At 51.2% G+C, this 24,571-nt stretch overlaps 2 non-coding genes across 2 annotated transcripts; both read right to left on the reverse strand.

Moving 5' to 3' along the window:
- Nucleotides 1-22,019: 22,019 nt before the first annotated feature.
- On the reverse strand, nucleotides 22,020-22,124 carry LOC120693670. The gene has a single exon (XR_005683126.1). It is a non-coding gene; the product is annotated as a small nucleolar RNA Z194 (small nucleolar RNA).
- Nucleotides 22,125-23,619: 1,495 nt separating this feature from the next.
- Nucleotides 23,620-23,723, reverse strand: LOC120693672. Its single transcript, XR_005683128.1, has one exon. It is a non-coding gene; the product is annotated as a small nucleolar RNA Z194 (small nucleolar RNA).
- Nucleotides 23,724-24,571: the final 848 nt, after the last annotated feature.

Raw genomic sequence — 24,571 nt, forward strand, 5'->3', positions numbered from 1 at the left:
TGGCCACTCGGGCAGAAGATGTGCGGGCATATGCCCCCAACCAGGAACGCTCACCGCTCCGCCGCGGAGGACGTCCCTGCGACCCCAACATGGATCATGACCGGAGTCCAAGTCCGGATCCCACCGGGCCAAACGCCTTCTCCAGAGCAATCTGGGGGGCACCTTTCCCCCAACGCTTTCGACCGCCGGCGAACGTCGCGAAGTACACTAGGGATACGAACCCCGACGTGTGGCTAGAGGACTACCGGCTTGCATGCCGAGCCGGAGGAGCGACCGACGAACGCTTCATCATCCAGTACCTCCCTATATGCTTGGGAGAAAACGTCCGCGCCTGGCTGGACTTCTTGCCCGCCGACTCCATCGGCTGTTGGGCAGACCTCTGCAAGGTCTTCATCGGCAACTTTCAAGGCACATACGTGCCCCCTGGCAACTCTTGGGACCTCAAGAACTGCAAATAGGAGCCCGGTGAGTCCCTGCGCGACTACATCTGATGCTTCTCCAAGCAGTGCAGCTCGCTGCAGGGCGTCGTCGATGCCGACGTCATTGGTGCGTTCCTCAGCGGGACGCACTGCAAGACCCTGGTCCACAAACTGGGGTGGTAGAAGCCGCGTACCATGCACGAGCTCCTGGAGATTGCCACCAACCACACCTCCGGCGAGGAGGCGGTCGGGGCCGTCTTCGAGCGCGACCAGTGCTCGGCAAAAGAGAAGCGGCGCGACCGCGACAGGCCTTCCTCAAGCCGCGAGGACAAGAAGAACAAGAAGAACCGCCGACCTCCCGCCTCCGGTGAGGTCGCGGTGACCGAGCGTCAGGACAAGCGTCCTCCGAGAAACGACCACTTCTACCAGCTCCTGGATAAGCCATGCACCAACCATTGCTATCCGGTGAACCACAGGTTCAAAGACTGTGATATGATGAAGCGCCTCCTCTGCAGGACAGCCAAGACCGACGGTGACGACCGCCACAAGTGGCCTGATGCCGGCCAGGACAAGGATAAGCCGGTGGAAGGAGAGTTCCCGGACGTGGATCGGTGCCTGGTGATCATTGGCTGCCTGGAGGACGAGTGCTCTAGGCGGCTGCAAAAAGTGTGACTCCGCAAGGTATGTGCTGCCGCAAGTTCTATTCCTAGAAAGTTGAAGTGGGCGTCCATGCCCATCATTTTCGATCAAGATGACCTTCCGGCCAGCATCCCTCGTCCTGGAAGCTATCCCCTCGTCGTCGACCCCGTCGTCAGCAACATGCGTCTGTCCAAGGTGCTGATGGACGGGGGCAGCAGCCTCAACATCCTCTACTTGGATACCTTGGAAGCCATGGGGAACCCGCGAGGCTGCCTGCGGGATTCCCCCTTCCCCTTCTACGGCATCTTGCTGGGCATGAAGGCATACCCGGTCGGCAACATCGACTTGCTGGTCACTTTCGACAACAAGACCAACTTCCACACCGAGACCCTCACGTTCGAGGTGGTAGACTGGAAGGGAGTGTACCACGCCCTCCTCGGGCGCCCCGCTTACGCCAAGTTCATGGCGGTGCCCAACTACACCTATGTAACACCCGGTTTATAAAAGAACATAAACCGAGCAATCATATACGTGCCAGGATCAAGTCACACGTATATACAACAGAATGAACAGTATATCATAGCACATATCACGTAAAAAGATATAATAAAGTGAATACGAATGTTATTTATTACAATAATAACGAGAATGTCTGATACAGCGGAAGCGAAGTACAAATACGAATAAAGCTCTCCGAAGCTGAAGCAGGGCGCCACAGGGACGTCGACTGGGAGACGAACGCCTAGAAGTCCTCGTAGTCCTGGTAGCGCTGGACGAACTCCCTCGTGTCGGCAGGAACTGAGCAGCAGTAGCGTATCCAAGAGGAAAAAGTAGAGAAGAGGCAAGAGTGAGTACACAACTTGTACTCAACAAGTATAACACAAACTATGAGGCTCTAAGGTTGGCTGACTCAACTGCATTAGCTTTTAAGCGTTGGCAAGATTTTATTAAAGCTATTTACTACGAGTTGATGAATTACCATTAACCTGGTTACATAGTAATTAGTCAAATTTAATCATGATACTACTGAGAACCAAACCAAACCAAACCAAGGTAACCCCGAGAGACAACTCCCTCGTCGGAAGGAGACAACCCCACTAATCAAAAGGAGGATCTGGGCCACTCATAACCGTGAGCACGGCTAGTATACCAGTTTTACACTCTGCAGATGTTGCACATCTTTACCCACAAGTCGTGAGCTACGCTAGAGGTTCATCACACTTCCTTAGGTGAGATGACTAGCGACTCACTACGAGGCCTTTACAAAGAATCTCGTTGGTAGGGAGTAACCGCGAGGGTGGATCGGCGACTATGGAGCAGGTCTAGTGGGCGTCAAGACACGAAGCACATACGAGGCCACTCAGCACGAGGGCCATAGAAGCTTACCGCCCCTGCCCCGCAGGTAAGTTACTCCAAACCAAAAAGATCTAATTATTACGCCAAGTCTATCCCATTCTAGCCTTGTGGTAGCGCTGTTGTCTCAGGTTGTCGCTCTATGAACCGGTCCTTATGGAGAGTGGCCAACCAAGCACTAAGCACCATGCTGGCCCCCTAAACCATGTTTCTACAAAACCATATTTTAATGAGACGTGAGCCACCCAAGCACGAAGCACAGAGGGCCACTCCCAGAAATAAGTTCAAGTAAACCATTATTCAAATTAATTAAAAAGGACCAGAGTGTGTTATAGCGCTGCAACCTAGCACAACTAACCAAAATGCAACCCAAAGGATATATATAAAGGATATAAAGTGGCTAGGAAAGTCCTTATAGGCATACAATATTAAAATGCAGTATGAAAATGTAATTAAAAGTGATAGGTTGTTCATGTTACACTTGCCTTCCTCGTACTGCTCTGGCTGCTGCTCAAACTGCTCCAAAGACGGCTGCTCCGGGTACTGGTACTGGGGCTCCTCAGATGGATCAACGTCTACTCACGAACACATGGCCAAAACAATGCACAATAATAAGCATACAAGCAAACACTAATAAAAACTAAGGAACAGTACATCAATACATAAAAACAGCAAGAAAAACATGTCTAAAACTATTCTACGCATTACAACGATCGCGCGGATATAAAGAACGCTAAAAACGGAGCTAAGACGCATAAACTAGGCCTAAAACAAGGTTCAGGGGCTTATTTGTAAGAAAAACAGGTTCCAGGGGCTTTCCGCAAAAAAAACAGGGACCAAAACATAAATAAAGGGTAGATCTAGGGGCTAACCAGTAAAAAGGTCGGGGATGGACGGCGGGTTAAATTTTGAAGGAGCTCAGGGTCTAAAACGTAAAAGGAAGGGTAGATCTGGAATTATTTTTCAACTGAGATGGACTGCGGGTTGATTACCAGAAAGCACGGGGGCTCATATGCAAAAAGACTGGGCAAACCGTTATCTTTGATTCAGGGCACTTGGATCTAGATCTAATGGTCCAGATCGGCTCGAGACGGATTCTAATCTGGGGCGTAGGAAAAAGATCGGACGGTTAGGAGACTCGCGGGCGCCGGCGGCGGCGGGGATCGCTGGGAACCTCTTTCCCGCGGCGGCGCCTCGCCGGACTTCGTTGTTTCGGCATTCCTGGGCTCAAAATGGAGCGGATCTGGGTCGGCTAGGGACTACGCGACATGCGTAGTCCACCTGGGACAGAGTTTGGGCGCGGGAGGACCTGAGGCGACGCGAACGTGGACGGCGGCGGAGCTGCACAGAGGTTCTCGCCGGCGAGCGGTGTTCTGCGGGATTCCGGAGCTACGGCCTAACACTCTCTAGCGCAAAAGAGACCGGGGAAGGCTGCCAGTGCTCACCGGGCTTGGATAAGAGTAGACGGGCCGTGCAGGGCGTCGGCGTCGCGGACCGGCGGCGACACTGGGCGGAGCTCGCGGTCCGGGCGCGGGGGTGGTCCTCCGGGCTTCGTATCCCCTCGGGTCGCTGCGTTGTGGTTCTGCAGAGGAGGAAGGAGGTCAGGGGGACCAGAGCTGGGCCGGCGGCGAGGAATTTCGGTGAGGAGCAACTCACCGGCGGTGGACTTCGGGTCAAAATCCGGCGAGGGCGTGGCTTGGACCGGGGCGAGCGAGCTCGAGAAAGCTCCCTGGGTGCACGGCGGTGCTCCTGCGAGGGTCTGCCGGGTTGGAGAGGCAGCGGGGTGGCGTGATGCGCGGCGGAGCAGAGCCTCCGCGCGGCGGAGCAAAGGGAGGCGGCGGCTAGGGTTTGGGGCGACTCTGGTGATGGCGGATGGGAGGAATGATGGAGGCACAGGGCTGCGGGGCCAATTAAAGGGGGCCCCGGGCATCTTGGGGAGGCGCGCCCAGGGAGAGGCCGGCGGGAAACGCGGCCGTGATCGCGGGCGGGCGGTTGTGCGAGCGGCGGTTGCGGGAGGAAGGAGAAGGGCCGACAGGTGGGCCCGAGTGCTCAGCGAGAGCGTGACGCGGTGCGGCGAGCGGGCAGAGCGGGGTGTGCGGCGCCGACAGGTGGGGCCGGCGGCTCAGGTGGGTCGCGTGCGCGGAGCGGGCGGGGTGGCTGTGGAGCGGGCGTGCTGGGCCGGTGTGAGGTGGGCGCGGGAGAGGGAGAAGGAGCGGGTCGTGCGAGCGCTGAGCGGGAGGAGTTGGGCCCAGGAAAGGAGCTTGGGCTGCCTTCGGTTGGGCCGACCGGGAGGGGAGAGCGGGCTAGGCCTGATTGCTGAGTTTTGGGCTGGGTTAGTTTGAGTTGGGTTTGGATTTTGGGTTCCTTTCCTTTCAACTCAAAATTATTTGAATTCAAATGAATTTGAATTCAAACTCCTATACAAACAAACAAAACAAAACCATGCACCAGCATGAATGCAACAACAATTTTTTTAAACTTAGACAAATTTTAATTACTTGAGGAACAAAAATTTGGGTTAAATGCCAGACTAACACAGAAAATCCTTAGAAAATTAAATAAAGCCAATTAAATTTATTAACAAATGCTGAAATTTAAATTAGGGTGTTACAACCTACCTCAAGCTCAAGATGCCGGGTCCGAATGGGGTCATCACTGTGAGCAGCCGCAAGTACTACGACCTCGCCACCACCACGGCGAACTCGGCCAAGCTTGGCTAGCTTTGCGCCACCACAGCCGAGTGCCGCCCCGACCCTGGCAAGCCCAGCCAGGCACCGGCCTTCGTCTCAATCAACAAGACCAAGGCGATCGCGGTCGACGACACCAACCCAACCAAGACGGTGCGGATTGGCTCCCAGCTGCCGACTAAATAGGAACACGCGCTCGTCGACTTCTTCCGCGCCAACAAGGACACTTTTGCCTGGAAGACGTCTGATATGCCGGGCATCCCTAGGGAGGTCGCCGAGCACGAGCTCCGCATTTTGTCGGAATCCAAGCCAGTCCAGCAACGACTGCACCGCTTCGACAACGAGAGGCGCCGGGCCATAGGAGAGGAGATAGCTAAGCTATTAGCTGCCGGCTTCATTAAAGAAGTTTACCACTCCGACTGGCTATCTAATCCAGTCCTTGTAAGAAAGAAAACCGGTCAATGAAGGATGTGTGTTGACTACACCAGCTTGAACAAGGCTTGCCCCAAGGACCCTTTTACTTTGCCTAGAATAGACCAGATAATCGATTCTACCTCCGGGTGTGAGATCTTATCCTTTCTACACGCTTACTCGGGCTATCACCAGATAGCGATGAAGGAATCCGACCAGCTCGTGACATCCTTCATCACACCATTCGGCTCATACTGCTACGTATTGATGCCTTTCGGTCTCAAAAAATGCGGGAGCAACATACCAGCAATGCATGCAATCCTGCTTCTCCGACTAGATCAACCCACCGATCGATCCTGACCGGTCGGACCCACCTCGGGCAACGGTCGCGGTCTATGTCGATGACATCGTCATCAAAACACCACGTGGGGATGACCTGGTATCTACCCTAAGCGCCACATTCACAAATCTCAAGAGATTCAACATCAAGTTGAATCCAGAGAAATACACGTTCGGCATGCCTAAGGGCAAACTACTCAGATACATGGTGTTTGAGCGTGGCATCGAGGCCAACTGCGACAAAATTACGGCCATCACCAGCATGGGACCCATCTGTGGCATCAAGGGCGTCCAGAGGCTAATAGGATGTCTGGCGGCGCTCAGCCGATTCATCGCTCAGTTGGGAGAACGAGACCTGCCCCTATACAAACTCCTCAAGAAATCAGACACGTTTGTCTGGACGGAGGAGGCTCAGGTGGCCCTCGACCGCCTCAAGGCTCTCTTGTCCTCTCCACCGGTGCTTGTAGCACCGGAGCCCTGCGAGCCCCTTTCACTTTACCTAGCAGCCACTAACCACGTGGTCAGTGCCACGCTAGTAGTCGAAAGGGAAGAGCAAGGACACGCCCTGAAGGTCCAACGACCCGTTTACTTCGTCAGTGAGGTACTAACAGACACTAAGTCATGGTACCCTTAGACACAGAAGCTTCTGTACGCCATCATCATGGCAGCTAAGAAGCTCCAACACTATTTCACCGAGCACGAAGTGTCGGTCGTCACCTCATTTCCGCTCGGAGAAGTTGTCCGCAACCGCGACGCTGTGGGGCGGATTTCTAAATGGGAAGTCGAGCTCTTGGGCTACGACGTCAAGTTCATGCCACGCACAGTGATAAAATCCCAGGCCCTGGCCGATTTCATCGCCGAGTGGACGGAAGTCCAAGCCCCGACCCCAGAAATCTCCCACGAGTACTGGACTCTCTACTTTGACGGATCGGTCATGGGACCCGACGCGGGGGCCGGGGTCGTCCTGTTCTCTCCAGAAGGAGGCAAGCTCCAGTACGCGGTTTGACTCCATTTCCCTGCATCCAACAACGTTGTAGAGTATGAGGCACTCATCAGCAGCCTCCGCATAGCCATCGACATCGGGGCAACCCGCCTGTACGTCTATGGCGACTCCAAGCTGGTAATCGACCAGGTCAAGAAGAACTCCAACTGCGAGAGCCCTCTTATGGACTCATACTTCCAGGAGGTCCGCAAGCTGAAAGGGAGATTTCGGGGTCTGGAGCTTCACCACATCCTGTGGAAACAAAACCCTTACATGGACGCTCTCGCATAAATGGCCGCTGAGCGCAAGCCGGCACCCAGCGGCATCTTTATCAACGACCTTAAGGCGCCGTCAGCACGTGAAAGACAGCCGGCTGCAGACAAGGCAAAAACAGAGGAAACAGATCATGCGCAAAAAATAGAGCACGCTCCCTCCAACCCAGCCCCCGACCAGACACTCGGGGGCCCAACCTGTCTCGCCACGAAGCAATCCGACCCAGGCTAGACAAACAACACAGACTGGAGAGCCGACCTACTGGCTTATCTCCTACACAAAGTCCTCTCCGAGTATCGCAATGCAGCCCGGCACGTCGCCCGACGGGCCAAGACATTTGCTGTAATCGGCGGCGAACTCTACAAGCGCAGCCCCTCAGAGGCTGGCATTCTCATGAAGTGCATCCCCATTGCCCAGGGCAAGGAGCTCCTTCTCGAGATACACACCAGGATCTGCGGACACCACACTGCGCCACGCTCCTTGGTCGGAAAGGCATTCCGACAGGGATTTTACTGGCCAACAGCCCTGCGCAACGCGGAAGACATCGTCCGTGCATGCAAAGGATGCCAATTCTACGCCAAACAAACCCACCTACCAGCCCAGGCGCTCCAGACCATCCCCATAACATGGCCATTCGCCGTATGGGGCCTAGACATGGTCGGGCCACTCAAAAAGGCACCAGGAGGGTTCACCCACTTACTTGTCGCAATCGACAAGTTCACAAAATGGATAGAGGCAAAACCGATAACCATGATCAACTCTAAGAAAGCCGTCAAGTTCTTCCGGGACATCGTCTACAGGTTCGGAGTGCCCAACTCCATCATCACCGACAACGGGACCAATTTCACGGGTCACTACTTCCAAGAGTTCACGGAAGGGTACAGGATCCGAATCGATTGGGCATCGGTCGGACACCCACGCACGAACGGGCAAGTAGAAAGAGCTAACGGCTTAATCCTCCAAGGGCTCAAACCGCGCATTTTTGACATGCTCAAAAAATTCGTGGGTCGTTGGGTGGAAGAACTGCCGGCAGTGCTCTGGAACTTGCGAACCACACCCAACCGATCCATAGGGCTGACGCCTTTCTTCCTAACATACGGCTCCGAAGCCGTGCTGCCCTCCGACCCAGCAATGACAGCCGAAGCTCAGAGGGACGCGATGGAAGTTTTGGAAGAAGCAAGGCTAACTACGCTCCTCCGATCGGCTCGCTACCAACAAACTTTACGCAGGTACTATGAGAGGCGCATACAGGAAAGGACGCTGCAGGTCGGAGATCTGGTGCTACGACGGGTCATGTCGATGAAGGACAAGCACAAGCTCTCGCCGCCATGGGAAGGACCCTACAGCATCGCAGAGGTGATACGACCAGGCACCTACAAGCTAAAAGACTTCGACGGTAACATTCTGACCAACTCTTGGAATATAGAACAATTACGTCGCTTCTTTCCGTAAGCAGCACTAGCGGCTCAGTCCATGTGCCTCGACCCGGCCACTTCCGGCTCGGCGCACTCGGGGGCCCGACACCCGTCGATTTTTTCTCCCTGCACAACACAGTGCACTCACTAGGCGCCCCGACCTGGCCACTCACTGCCCAGAATCACTCGGGGGGCAGACAACTATCTTCTTTTTCTTGCATGCTCACAGCACGCACAAACTTGCTGATTTCCAGCTCCTCGACCCATACACATTTGGCTCGGAGCACTCGGGAACCAGACCATGGTCTTCGACCATCTTATTTTCTGTTGCTTCCCACCTCTACAGCCCCTTGCCCTGAACACTTTCAGGCCAAGGTGCTCGGGGCCCTCATTGGGATAAACCGTGCAGCGCACACGCATTTTCTTTTTTCCTCGTCCCACAACATGCGGAAACTCTCGCAACAAAATCGAAAAGCAAACACAGAAACGTTTTCGAAAAACTCGAGCGAGACGAAAAACGGAGCAAAGATGAAATACGAACACAAATTTAAAGATAATTAAGGGGCACCACGCACACGGTGGACGCCCAGACGTTCACCCAAACCACACGAACGGCTTGGGGCACAACATTTGCACACTTTTACATAATTAAACAGAATAAAAAGAGAAGTGGATGCCGATCGGCCCCGCGCTCCGTTGCCATCCCGCCGAGACCCTACGGCCCGTCCAGCTCCGGGTCGGCGCCGCGTTGCAGGAGTTCGTCGACGTCCATCTCCGCTGCGGTGACCCGTCCGAACCCAGCGAAGTCCCGCATGGCCAGCCGACGTGATGACGCGCTCGAGGTCTCCGGGAAGCCGGGGTCGATTCCCCTGAGGTGCGTCCCAGTGCGCAGGCAGACGGCAGCCAGTGCAGTAGCAGCCACGGCGGATCCCCAGCCTCACCAACGACCGTATGATCTCGGGAAGGGCATGGAGCTAGTCCACCTGCATGGGCGCCCGCAGCTCCACCATGCGGAAAACGGTGAGCGCGGCCTCCTCCAGGGCCTCGCACTGGTCCTCCACCTCGCTGAGGGGGCGCTGTAGGTCCGTCACCTCACGGCGGACGGCCTCCAACTCCTCCTCCAGCACTACAGGTAAAATGCATGAGATGCAGGGAAAAACAGGGGAAAGAAGACACGATCAAGAACGGAACTCACCGAAGGCACGGGCCTGCGCGTCCGCCCCGGCGTCCCTCGCCGCGCGCACCTCCCCCTCGGCGGCACCCTGAGCCACCTCGACCGCTTGCAGGCTGTCCCGCAAGTGCTCGATCTCGACCATGGCGGCCGAAAAGCGACCGCGCGCCAGGTCGCACTCCCGCTACAGAGCCACTATGTCCGGGTTGACTCCCCCGGGGTCGGACCCTGAGGAGGCGGCAGACACAGCAGGCGAACCCTGCACGGGCGAATCCGGCGCGGGCAAGCCCGGCGCTCCAGCGGCCGCGACTGGCGGAACCGCAACGACCGGCGGCAGCGGCGCGACGGAGGACGACGCCGAGCCGCCAACAGCAACACCTGACGCCCCAGCGCCATCCCACATCGGGGGCCCGCCGGACGAAGAAGACTCGGAGACGCCAGGGCCACCCGACGGCCCAACGCCGCCCTGACCGGCAATCCATGCTCCGGGACCCGACGACGGCACCCTACCACCGCGCAGGTATCATTGTGAACACAATAAAACAAAATGCAGGGACAGAAGAACGAGGACAACGCCGAAAGGTACCTCCCCCGGAAGAACTCGTGGTGTGCCCGCCGCAAGCCACGCAGCTCAGCAACGGACTCCTTATCGCGGGGATGCTTGTCGCCGGCCATCAAGGAGGATCGACGGTGACAACTGGTGCGGTTAGAATCCCTCATTCTTCTCCTTCTCCCTGCGCCTTTGCCTTCCCCTCTTCTCTTTCTCTTTTCTCCAAGAAAATGGCAGGAAGAAATGTCGACGGAGACGAGGCGGCGGAAGGCAGAAGATTAAATATGCGAACACCGTCATCACTCCGCAGCGGTTCCCGAGCGACGCGACGCTTCGAGACACGAGCCGCAACAAACGGACCTCTCCGCCGCAACTAGCGCGACGCATCGACTCTACGGGTACGTACTCCACATTTTCAATTAAATCCTCGTCGTCTATTCGTTGCCGATTGCAGGGAAGACGGCGGACCGTTTCGATGCCTCAAAAGAATCGCAACCGCACGATTCGATCTCAAGGTTCGAAAGACAGTCCGTCAAGGGCTCTGCGCTGCCTTGACTCAAAGAGCCAGGGAAGAAAGACCGAGACGAGCACCAAGCGTCCCATTCCCGACCTGCCCCGGCAGTACTCGGGTCGTCTCAACTTTTCTTGTCCGATCTGGCCTCTAGCGTTCTACGGAATCCCCTCCTGGGGGGAGGCCATCTAGACCCCCCGAGCTGGCTGACGGCTCGGGTATCTGTCTGGGATGCGGGACGTAGAGCAGTGGAGTGCTCCCATCTGGGGCTCCGTCGACCCGTTCATCTGCGGCAGGGTCGGACTTCACTTGGATTGTCCTTAATTGGGCCTACCCACTATCGAGCTCACCGAACTCGCCGTTCCGGGCCATCTAGGTCAAGCGGTATGGTTCACCTCCTCCGATCGCTACCGGTCGCAGTGGAGTCATTCATCGTTGAGGCACGAAAATGAAAAAACAATGCAGAGAAATGAACAAACAAGAGCGCCTTAGGGACAACTTTGGTTCATTAATCTTCCTTTACAAAAATCGGCTCTAAGCCATTACAATAAACAAAAGCTAGCTGTCCTCGACTCATGGACACAGCGGATACAATGGATCAAATCCATTTACTCCCACCAAGGGAGCAACAAAAAGGGTTAAGGCAACGACTGCTACCTGGCAAGCTGGAGGACATGGCCAAAGAACATCGCAAGACTTCTTGTAGCACCTCGCAAGCCTTCTTCTAGCACCAGCCGTGCCAAGAAACCCCTGGCGGAGAAGGAGGTAGACGATGCCGATGAGGGGAGTTTAATGGGGCTATGGTTAGCCCTAAAACTCCCCGCCGGTGCCCACTCCTGGGTATCTTCCTCATGCGCCGAAAGACGCGCCGTGTTCTCCTTTCTACTAGGCATGGCGCCCACCTCCGGGCGGAGGCGCGGAGACCCGTCGTGGTGGCAAGACCACCCTGCCTGATGAGAGACAGGAACTCTTCACCGTCCCCCGCTGCCACGGCGCACAGCATTGAGCTGTGCAGCCTTCCAACCATAGGTTGGGAGATGAGGCAGCGGATCTACGGCTCCGCGTCGATGACGTGTGAACTGCCCACCCGAGATTTCGGGGGAGCGGCAACCGCAAGAAGGACGCAGAGCAGAAGAGTAACCCCCACGGCAGGGAAGCATCGCACCACCACCAAGTCTCTAGGCCGGCGCCGAGAGGAGTCCAAGGAGGCCACGAGAGGCCGGGAGCCCCCCTCGCCTGCTGGCAAGGGAGCGGGCAGACCAGTGGCCTGGCTTGACTACTCCAACAGTAGGCCCTCGAACTTCTCGGCGCCATGCAGCAGTCACCAGCATGAACTCACCGACGAGGTCATGCCTGAGCAAGACCCCCCGCCGTTCGCAAGCATTCTTCTAGCACCAGAAAAACGAGCCATGCCTACTCTCATCTGGTGGACGGGTGTGGGGTGTGTGGAAGAGAACTGCTAAATAGAACTCCATGATCCGCCTACTTGTGTGGAACCATGTATCCACAATCCCCTTATTTATAGGCCAACGAAGGCACCAACAGACCCAGCAGTCAGTGGGTCGGCCAGAACGGGGCACACCAAGAGCCCTCACCTATTCAAACTCCCACTTAAATACCAACGGAACGGCGCCAGCGCGCCCGGCAACTGCCGCGCCACTCGGGGCACGATCGCTGCATGACCCACCAATGGGAGGTGGCCCCGAGCGGGGGAAAACGAGGCGTCCGCGGTACAACGATAAGACGCGATGACCGGCCTTGAGATTCCATGACCCGTCAGCCGGCCATCAAGACGGGCTTGACCCCATCACGCCTCGCCTGGCGCACGCCGAAAGCTGAAGGCACGAGCAGTTGGATGGGACGTCCCGCTCAGGAACCATCAAAGCCGAGACCAACAGCTCCACGATTATTTCAAAATCATAGAACCACTCGGGGGCCTCTGACGGGGGAATAAACCAGGGGTCCCTAGCGGGCCCGACTTGCGTGACGCAAGGCCCAGCAGACTTATTGGGCCAAGGACGGGATGGCCCGATAAATCGCGCGGGGGACTGCCTTCACTGCTAAGTGAACGGGTCTGGGAGCCCGACCTCCCAGACACGTGGCGGCCCCCCGACCTAGCGGCCTAGGTCAAGGCCAGGCTGGTGGCCCGAGACGTGCGCTCCAAGGGCGACGCGCCCCCTGACAGGCGTGCTGGCCAAGACAGCATCCGTGCAAGCCCCAAGGCGCCAGATCTCCTTATCTTGCGCCAAGGGCCAAGCCAGCAGGCCTCCCTGACAAGGGGATAGTGCCGCTCGCGCGGGCCTCTTGACACAATGGGAGGGGGCGTCCACAGACGCTGCCTCCCCTCGCCGTAATGATGGTCGCCTCTGCGTGCCAGTCCATTACGCCAGTGACCGTGACTGGACGCTCCCGGCCAGGCCTCGGTAAGACACTCCTCACTAGGCGCGCCGACCAGGTGGTCACGCTGCCCCGACTGAGCCAAGATGGGACAGCACTAGGGGGACACACCGCTCAAGGAGATCGCTGGGATCAATCCTTGCACCAGAAGATCGCCAGGATCAAGCTCGCCCACTCCCGACCGACTGAGTGGGCCCTGATGACTGACGAGGACGACTTGCGCCCCGACGGTGCAAACGCACAATGCTAGATAACTGTAAATGGGGGCACCACCTTGGACTATAAAAGGGAAGGCCCTCCACGTAGGAAAGGGTTGGACCCCCACGGGTTCGGCACTACTAGTCCAGCTTGTAAGCTCCCCTCTGAATTTTGAGCACCCGGGCTCGAGGGCAATAAAGCAAGAACACCACCCCCATACTGGACGTAGGGCATTTCAGGCCCGAACCAGTCTAAATCCTCGAGCCTTTGCGTGCTAGACCATGTCCGATCAAGCACACAATAATCAAGCAATCGAGTAGTTTTGTAGTCGCCCATTTCCCGCAGCGACATTTGCAAACTCTGAAGTTGCAAGATACTACCTTAAGCTAATCCCATGGGGCCACAGATCAAGGAAAAATCATAAAGCTCTATGAAAAAATTGCTCATTTCATAGCTCAATTAAAGCCAATTGATCTAGTGTGCTCCATTTATGAAGCTTATTGATTTATATATTTATATATTTTGCATAATTTTAAGGAACTTTTTTGTTTCCTTGAAATAGGGCCCCGCCATTATTGCTTGATCTTGCTGTGTTGGTTAGAGGAACTCCAGCAATAGCCCCTAAATCATGCCCTCTAAATGTTAAATGGGGGCTGCCTCTATTTTTTAGGGGCTTCTAAATTTGTTTCAACTCTAGCAATGGCCCTCAATTCCAATATATAATAGAGGGCTCCCTAGAGACCCCCTAGGAATGGAGGGTGGAGGAGGGCTTTTGGAGGTCTCCCCAAAATAGAGGGTGAAGTAGTGGGTCTGTTGGAGTGCATTTTTTGGTTTAGCCATCTAAACTTGGAATAGGGGGCTATTTAGAGGGTCTGCTGGAGTTGCTCAGCTCTTCTTCCCGAGGAAAATCTATTGGAAGTCTTTGAGCACGCATCTCCCTTTGATTGCATGGACAGTGTGGAAAGTAACTGTATTTCACTTTTGTCTTGTCCTTTTTTTCCTTGGGTGCAGGCTATTGAGTAAATCTTCTGAGGCTTGGTATATACTATATAAAGGAGCTCAGATTTTGGTATTTTTAGAACCCTCCATTCTTTTAGTGTTGATGTCAAATTGATTATAGGTGATAGTGATATTGTATTGACTCAGTGTGGATTTTGATCATCATCGATTCCTATTCTAATGTGATTCTCCCAAAACCGTTGCTCCAACTGAGAAGTTTGAACTCAACTTCTGGCATTGTGATGACGCTCATCGGTTTCGATGTATTATTTGGTTCTTGACGTGCCATATGTTTGAATCAAAGTTTTAAATAGCCGGCTATAGCTTCCGCTATAGATGGCTATAGCTGCTAGGAAGAGCTACCGCTATGGCATTTAACCCGCTAAAGCCGGCTATAGCCCGCTAAATGCCGTAACGGCAGACGTGCCACTAAACACCTTAGCCGGCGATTTAAAACATTGGTTTGAATTATGCATTGACGTGAGATCTCTGTTGAACTCCCCAGCTATAAATAGGTAGTGCTATATATAGGTTCGGCACTGGTGACTTTTGTAATGGAAGCTTATATGTTGTCTACTCATGGCATATGCCGATATGTTGTTGACCCAGTCCAAATGATCATAATCGACTGACTGGATGGCATTCATGAAGCCAAACTGGCAATCTTGTGTGGTACAATAGAATTAATGGGGAAAGTTCTTATACGCTGATCTTCATAAGAAACTCTGCCATTTGCATACAGGACAACTTTGTGAGTTGAGATGATGTTAGTCACATTCACAGCCATTACCTTCATTCAGGCTTAATTTTTTCAGAGCAAAACTGCTTCAAAGCATTTGGTTCTTTGGTCGAGACAGACTACAATCTGTGTCCTCCACGCCGTCAATACAATTGCAGCGTCAGATCGTTGTATAAAACACACCCAGCTGTACAGAGCAGACCATCATTCAACAAGCATAACTGGACATACTCGCCACTGGAATCTACTAAAGAACGTAAGAGCTAAATTCAAAGACAAAGCAGGCATCAACAGAAAAGTAAGCAACAATACCAGATCATCGCAAATGGGCTCAGTAACCATTCCATTCCAGGCAGATTAAGGTTCACATTCTAAGAACTTGATGCAGAAAACCAGAAACAAATAGTTCTCATGACAAGTTATTGGACCAACGATGCCCACACCACTACTTCGAACAGCTAGACAAACTAACATACTAGTTTCTAAGGAGACCAACAAAGTCTCAAGTTTTCGTCACCGTAGAACACCTCCAAAGATCATTTACATTTGTTTTCCCAAAGACGATCAGAACCCCTTCGGTGAGTCTCAACTATTGCCGGCTTCGCGACCTCCGGAGTCTCTTGACCACATGTCATTCTTCACTCGTTGTTGTTCTTCTTCTGGACGAGCACAGGGTTAGCCAACCACTCAGGATGGTAGACTTCCTTGATGAACCCTGCTGCGAGTAGTTTTGCCAGCTCTTTCTTGATGGCTTCTCGCTTGTCCGGTGAGAAACGCCGTAACCACTGCTTTTTGGGTGTGGCTTTAGGGTCGACCTTCAAGGCATGCTCGATCAACTCCTTGGGCACCCCTGGCATATCCGCTGGTTTCCACACGTATACGTCTTGGTTGGCCCTAAGGAAGTTGACGAGCTCGAGTTCCTATTTGTCGCCCAGTCCCGCTCTGATGATGGAAGTTTTGGAGACGTCTCCCTCTTGTAGTTGGATAGTCTTGGTGCCCACATCACCAGTTGGTTTAACCGATGACTGGCTTGGCTTCTTGGAAGGCATCGAGTCCTTGAGTGAGAGTTCCTTAGCAGCGGCAAGTATTTCGCTGACAGAGCTAGGGACTCGTATTGTGGCAGCATGATCTATTGCTTCCTTATCGCACTCGAAGGACTTAAGGAGGTCTCCGCGTAAGGAAAGTACTCCTGTGTTGCCTGGCATCTTGAGGAGCAGGTACACGTAATGTGGTACTGCCATAAACTTGGCTTGTGCTGGTCTTCCCAAAATAGCATGGTAGGAAGATTCAAAGTTGGCTACTTCAAATTTGATATATTCTGTCCGGAAGTTCTGTTCTGTGCCAAATGTGACTGGGAGAGTAACCGAGCCAATTGGTGTGGAGAATGGAGCCTTGCTTGGAGTGAGCTGACTCATGTAGTTGAGGCCCATCTTTGCCAATGTGCTTGCAAAGATCAGGTTGAGCCCACTTCCGCCGTCGATGAGTACTCGAGTAATCTTGGAGCCTTGGACGACTAGATCGAGTACTAGCGGAAATTTTTTGGGTTCGGAGAAGCTGGTCCATTGATCTTCCTTGGAGAAGGTAATGGGGACCTCGCTGTATTTCAATGGCCTTGGAATTGCTGGCTCGACTGAGAGGATCTCTCTGAGTAGGTGCTTCTGAGCTCGCTTGGAGAAGCTGGGGTCTCCTCCAAATATGATGTTGACGACGTTTTGTTGGAAACTGTCATGGTCTTTCTTGTCGTCTTCGTCATCTTTGTCTTGTTTTTTCTTAGGAGCGTCCGTGGGCGCCGATTGGAAGGATTTGCGTAGGATCGAGCACTCCCACATCGAGTGGTTGCTTTTGGGGTGGATTGAACATCTCTTGTTGTGAAGAATCTTGTTGAACTGGTCCTGCGGCTTGTCGCCCTTCTTACCGCGCGGAGTGCGATCCATAGTGCCGACTGTGTCGTCAGGCTTGCGCTTGCGCGCAGGATACCGCTGGTTGCTGGTCCCTCCACGGTCGTTGTGGCGCTTCCCATTGTTGTCATTGTTGTGGCGTGGGAAGCGATTGAGTTCTTGCTCTTCCTCGTCCGCCCAGCGCTGCATCATGTCTCGTAGATCCACTACCGTCTTGGGGCGATTGCGCCCAAAGTCACGGTACAGAGACTGGACGGTGATGCCGCTCTGGAAGTAGTCGATGACGTCGTCGTCGGCGACGTTGGGGATGGTAGCTCTTGTGTCGAAGAAGCGCTTCACATAGGATCTGATCGACTCACCTTGCTCTTGCTTGCACATGGACAGGGTGTGACGGGTGGCTACTCGATGTAGCGACCCTTGGAAGTTGTCGACGAAAACCTTCTTGAGGTCCTCCCATGAGTGTATGGACTCGGGCGTCAAGCTTTCGAGCCACGTGAGGGGTGCGGGCTCCAGGGCCATCGGGAAGAAGAGGACCTTGGTGTTCGTGTTTCCTCCTACAACACTAACAGCGTTCGAGTATAAACGTAACCATTGAGCAGGGTCTTGCTTACCGTCGTACTTCTGGATGTTCGTAGGCTTGAAATCCTTCGGGTACTCAATGTTGTCGAAAGCTCTGCTCAGGGCTTGGAAGCGATCGGAGTTCTCTGCCAGATGCGATCTGCGTCTTGCGTTGATGATGTCTCGTGCGTCCATGATGGAATCGGCTACCTCTTCCCTGTTGCGCCCGCGATTATTGTTGTTGCGGTTTGGCTGAGGCCCAGGGGCTTGGTTTGCCGGTGGTTGGTCACCCCTGGGGCGATGGCTGCTCGCGGCTTCCTGATCCTCTTGATTCCTTTGGTTTTGCTGCTCTAGCTGTTGTTGACGATTGTGGCCTCCGGGAGTACGACTTGCCTGAGGTATGCCTATTGCGGTGGCCCTTGACCGTGTACCATGAAGTGAAGACAATGGGTTTTGTCTCTCGAGTTATTCAACAGCATTCTTGGCAAGATTTATGACTCATTCCAAGTCCGGGTTTTGAGGCATTTGCATGAGTCGTAAGGTTGCTTCTGTCATCGCAGCAATTGGTGTTCTGAAGACAGGGTCCGCGACATTGTTGAATTCATTGTTGAAGTTGCGCGGTGAAAGACGAGCATGTTCGGCCGCATGAACCCTGCGCTTCTCTTTATGTTGATTCCTTGCCCTGTGGGCTATGCGAGTAGCTTCATCTTCATCTGGTGGAGCATCTTGGGTCAGATTGTCTGCTGAAATCTGATCCAAGGCTTCGTTTGGATCATACTGACTAGGTTCAGGTTGTTGGATGATCACTGGAACCAGTCGTTCAGGAGAGAAGCTTTCCATGTCTGAATCGTAGTCAGCTAGGAAAGTTTCTCCGGACCCAGTTTCCCTCTCGTTTGCGAGGGGAGTACCGTGTTGGAATGGAAGATCATCAATGCTGACGACTTCTCGCAGGTTGTCGAGTAGTTCTGCGAGGGTATGGCTTTGGCAAGATTTGAGTTGCATCTTAGCCAGCGCATTGGTGATGAAATCCAGGCTGTCTTGAGGTGACTCTACTAGATCTGGGTATACGTCGAAAACGGGTGCCTCCCGACTAGCGGTGACTGAGTGGTTTTTGACGTGGAGTAGATGATCCAAGCTATTTTCATAGATGGATTTAATCTTCTATTTGTAAGTAGATGATGAATTGCGCAAACCAAAGATGGGTTGAGCAAGAAGAGTTCCAATCCGAGTAGACTTCGGTTTGAGATCGATCTGAGTCTGAGTGGAACTCGAGTTGTCTTCGAGTTTCGTCTCGATCTCCTTGGCGAGGTCGGGAAGCAACATGACGCCGTGACCGTCAGATCCAGTGAATTTGTTGAGGTCTTCCGACGTGGTGGTCTTCAGTGCGGGAGAATTGATTAGGTGGCTGTCAAAGCCGCCCGAACCGTTGGCGATGCAGACCCACGAGCCGAAGATGAAGGTGGCGCCCTAAGGAGGCGCCATGGTGCTGAAAGCGAAGGTGGCCATCGAACTCGCCGAGTCCCCTGCCTGGCGCACCAGCTGTCGGTGTTTACCGCCAAGCCTGCCCAGGGATAGCCTTAGCAGTAGGGTTTGTAGGTAGGGATCGACGGCTCTGGAACTTGATGGTGCAAGGAACACAAAGATTTAGATAGGTTCGGGTCGCGAGTTGCGTAATACCCTACGTCCTGTGTGGTGGTTTGTATTGCATTAGGTGTTGATGTGTTTTGAGGGGTACTTGCCCGCCCTTATATATCCGGGGGGACAGGTTTACATGGAAAGTCCTAACTGAATACAGTTGGAGTCCTACTACAGCACGATCGGGTAGTTTCCTTTGTACTGCAGCTAGTTCTACGCCTATTCGGGTAGTTACAAGAGAGGTAAGGTTCATCCATGAGCTATCCCTTACTCTAGAACATTCTACGCCTATAAGCAGTCCGGCTGTCCCGGGTCTGACACCACATGCTCGACTAGGGCTGGAAAAATAGCTCGTGGCTCGTAGCTCGGCTCGGGCTCGGAACGGCTCGGCTCGGCTCGGAGCAGCTCGCGAGCCTCAAACGAGCCGAGCCGAGCCAGATTTTTTGGCTCGCAAAAATAGCGAGCCGAGCCGAGCCGGCTCGTTCAGGCTCGCGAGCTCGACCCAATACAGTTTAAGAATAATTTCACGATGATTGATGAATTAATTCTTCATCATTAGTGGTATAAATTAATATTTATACACATAACATAGCAATTTGTATGTACATAAGAAATATATGCCACATAATTATTGTTATCATTAAAAAAAGTAAATTAATTTATTTTGAGTTTAGTTCACATTGTTTAGTGTGGCTCGAGAGCCGGCTCGAGCCGGCTCGCGAGCCTCCGCCGAGCCGAGCCTGATTTTCTGGCTCGCAAAAATAGCGAGCCGAGCCGAGCTCCGCTGAGCTCGGCTCATTTCCAGCCCTATGCTCGACCTTCTGCTTGTCAAACACCTGCACGTCAACAGCAGTAAGAGATTAGCACCAAAGCACATCATTGTCGGAAACAAGCACAAGTCCAATCAATATGCATTAGAGATGCATCATAAACAGAATAAAGCTATAGAGAAACAAGGTAAAGTCTGAAAGGCCCTAAAACCACATTATATTCTGGAACAAGCACAGATGCAATCTATACCATCATGAACATGACAAATTAAATGTTGAGAGATTTATGGTAGCGTAACATGCATGAAAAAAATTCTTATAAAGGTGGTTTGGGCTTAAACCCAGTAGTTCTTGTTGCGCGGATCATTGATTCCTTTATTGATCAAGTTTACGGTCTTTTCCATTGTTTAGCTTTAGTTTTCAGTGTGCTAACATGCTTATGCATTATTTAGGCATGCTGCACAAGAAGTTTCAAAGTGGCTACCTTGTTTACACCAAAGGTGACTTATCTATGCCAGTGGAGGGAACTCATACTCCGCATAACCAGTCCCTAAGTCAGATCATTGCTCCATCATTGTCTTGAACTCTGACCTCAGCTTTGACAGCATCTCAGTCTTCTTCTCCTTCAAGATGGATTGGCCTCCAAAATACGGAGCTTGGCCTCCCAGACGGCCCTCTGGGCACGCCTATCATGCATTCCTCTCTTATTGTGTAGCATAAGCATTTTGATACGAGACCCTTTGGTGGTGTGTGTCATGCTAAAAAAGAGGCTCAATCGAGAACTGAAAATGAGAAAAATGCAATACTAAGCAAACATACCACAATAGTTTTCCAGACAAACACTAGCACAATAGCAAACATATCACAACAGTTTTCTAGATAAATGAGTAACCAATTGTTGACACCAGATTTTGACATGTGTCGTGATTGAGTATCGAAAAGGAGAAAATATTGGTGTTTGGAAGGCAACGTTGGATTTGGCAAGCTGATGGTGCGTCGCCGATTAAAGATCTTGTTGACCGGTGGAAAGATAAGGTTAACCAGATTTCGTTGGGTTCCGGTTTGGCATGCAATATTTTGTTTAGAGGTAGTTTTTCTTTTGCGTCAAATATGTATTTGCCGTAATCGGCTAGGACTTGGTTAGTGTAGGGTATAAATATGTACCCTTGGTCATTGTAGAAGATTGATACACATCCAATCAATAAAACTTTATACTTTCCTACAATTTACTTTTTCGTCGGCGGCTTTGTTATTTTCTTTTTCTGCAAGTTCTTTCAAGCTGATCAAGGACGTCTCATATTCGAGCGACTTGGTTTGCTGGTAAGTATTCGTTTTACCGAGTAAATCTGAGCTTTAGCTTCCGGGCGTATCACTGTTACTTCGTTCAGATCTATTCAAAAGTTATCGAATTTTTATAGGCTTTGATCTCTGGCGTATCACTGTTTTTTCGTCTAGATTTATTCACAATTTATCTGGCTCATAATCTGTTTATTTGGCTATTAATTCTTTTGTTGTCATGATAAAAACCTTGCAGAGCCGATTAGATCTGTTGTGAGCTTAGCTTTGCTCAAATCCATACATTCGTGGATTTGTGCACTGTCTCTCGGTATGTGTCGGTTAGATCTAACCGTCTGTTGCCATCTATACGGCAGCTTCTTGCCGATTTCCTGCGGATCGCTTTTAATATTTGTTTATCCTATTCGATCTGTTGTCGTTTTCTGTATCGGCAGCGCCTTGCCGATACGCTGCATGATAGTTATTCGGAAATCTAGCCGATACACTCTCGAATTTGATAGTTTATTGATTTCTTGTCAATTTACAGGTCAAATTGACTGGCACGCCTCGGTTTGAAGCATTTGTAGCCTGAGCTTGGCGAACGGTGCTCTCGGGCTTGGTGTGTAGATCTTTCGCGTCAACACCAGTGTCGCAAGATCCGTTCCCCTTTGTTTTCTGCCATGTTTCGAGACACACATTCAAAAAGAAGACTAAAGTTCACTTAATTTTGACGTGACTGGAAGAAACAGGAAAAATACTAGTATAATCAAAGAACAAACAAAAAAAGCTACTTGAGCTGCAGATGTTTCGGATTGAAAACCACAAAAGCTATGTTAACATAGCTTCCCATCACTGGAATCAGTGGAATAAAGCGCTTGGGGTATGTGTTTCATCACCAATCTGCCAGCTCAAGAGTTGACAAATAAATAAATGCTACTCTTAATAAATATATCTGGTTATAAGTTGTCTATCTCAATGAGATGCACCCAATATAAGTACTCATAGACGCAGGAATTCAGACGATGTGACATGAAAACCATGGCTTATAACTTGGAAACAAGCAAAACAGAGATGTTGAAAGAAGACAAGGCAATCTTCTAGAATCATCCACACTATGCAAGAATAAGACATTTACCATGGAGGAGTCTAGACTTGGTAATAAAATAAATTAGATAATGTTGTAATATCTAGTAAATTTCTAGAATGGGGACACTTGTCACAACCTCGTGGTTCCCCTTGCCTATAAATATAGCCTCCCTCTCTTGCCATGTCATTCATTCCATGAGTATGATAGATGTGTGGTGCTAGGAAGTAGTGAGAAGGGTGAGTGCTAGATTAGCCACAAAGAAAGGATGGACCTTCTGCTTGCCGAACACCTGCATGTCAATAGCAGCAAGAGATTAGCACCAAAGCACATCATTGTCAGAAACAAGCACAAGTCCAATCAATATGTATTAGAGATGCATCATAAACAGAATAAAGCTACAGATAAACAAGGAAAAAGTCTGAAAGACCCTAAAATCACATCATATTCTGGAACAAGCACAGATGCAATCTATACCATTAGAGATGCATCATGAACAGGACAAATTAGATGTTGAGAGATTTATGGTAGTGTAACATGCAAGAAAAAAATTCTTACAAAGGTAGTTTTGGCTTAGACCCAGTAGTTCTTGTTGCGCAAATCATTAATTCCTTTATTGATCAAGTTTACAGCCTTTTTCCATTTTGAGCTTTAGTTTTCAGTGTGCTAACATGCTTAGGCATTACTTAGGTATGCTGCACTTCTGTTAAATTCATAGGAAGTAACAAAGTGAATACCTTGTTTACACCAGAGGTGACTTACCTATGTCAGTGGAGGGAACTCATACTCCGCATAACCAGTCCCAAAGTCAGATCATTGCTCCATCATTGTCTTGAACTCTGACCTCATCTTTGACAGCATCTCAATCTTCTCTTTCTCCAAGATGGATTGCCTTGCCTCCAAAATACAGAGTTTGACCTCCCAGATGGCCCTCTGGGCACGCCTGTCACGAGCAGCTGTTGCATCCCTCTCTTGTTGTGTAGCATAAGCATTTTGATACAGGACCCTTTGGTGGTGTTTGTCATGCTCAAAACGAGGCTTACTAGGGAACTGAAAATGAGAAAAACGCAATACTAAGCAAACATATCACAACAGTTTTCCAGACAAACACTAGCATAATAGCAAACATATCACAATAGTTTTCTAGATAAATAAGTAACCAGTGTCGCAAGATCTGTTCCCCTTTGTTTTCTGCCATGTTTCGAGACACATTCAAAAAGAAGACTGAACTTCAGTTAATTTTGACATGACTGGAAGAAACAGAAAAAAAATACCAGTATAATCAAAGAATAAACAAAAAAAGCTACTTGAGCTGCAGATGTTTCGGATTGAAAACCACAAAAGCTATGTTAACAAAGCTTCCCATCACTGGAATCAGTGGAATAAAGCGCTTAGGGTATTGTTTCATCACCAACCTGCCAACTCAAGAGTTGCCAAATAAATAAATGATACTCTTAATACAGACATCTGGTTATAAGTTGTCTATCTCAATGAAATGCACCCAATATAAGTACTAGCAGACGCAGGAGACATATTCACGATGTGACATGAAAACCATGGCTTATAACTTTGAAACGAGCAAAACAGAGACAAAACAATATCTAAAGAAAGCACCAAGCTACACAGCACTTGCATAATTCTTTCTAAACATCTTATAGTAACAGAAACATTTCCAATAGGGTGCAATCAAATTTCATAAGATCTACTCAAAACTGGTTTAAAGTGATCTTTATCCCAAAAGAGAGGAGAACATGAAACACGTACAAGAGGGCAGGATAGATGACATGTTGCACTCCACGATTTCTTTGGTCAAAGTGGAGGTCCATTTTGTGGGATCTGATGATCATTGTAGCGCACAAGGACCTTCAGTGCTGCGATGCCCGCTTCAATTGGCTGCAGCTCTTGATCAATCCGCTCCATGGATGTGTCTAGCATGCGGTTGAATGACGTCACTAGTGCCATCTTGGCACAATACTTGCACTCCAATGGCTCTGGATTAACTAATATAAATCCATGCTTTCCTGGTCTGATCTTCACCTTCATATTTGCTGCATCTTGAAGGGGTGCTTGCTCATCCAATTGAATTTGGACATTGTTAACCTGAGCAATATCAGTGATCTACAGATTTTGCAGCTCAGTGGCAACATCATCAAGGCTGGAAACTACTCCGATGTTGGCCATGGTGAGATATCCTATAAAAGCAACAACTTTAATACCGAAACAACATTGTACTACCAACTACTGTCTAATGCACATCCCACCAATGCA

The sequence above is a fragment of the Panicum virgatum genome, chromosome 9N, assembly GCF_016808335.1.
Source record: "Panicum virgatum strain AP13 chromosome 9N, P.virgatum_v5, whole genome shotgun sequence".
NCBI classification, from domain to species: domain Eukaryota; kingdom Viridiplantae; phylum Streptophyta; class Magnoliopsida; order Poales; family Poaceae; genus Panicum; species Panicum virgatum.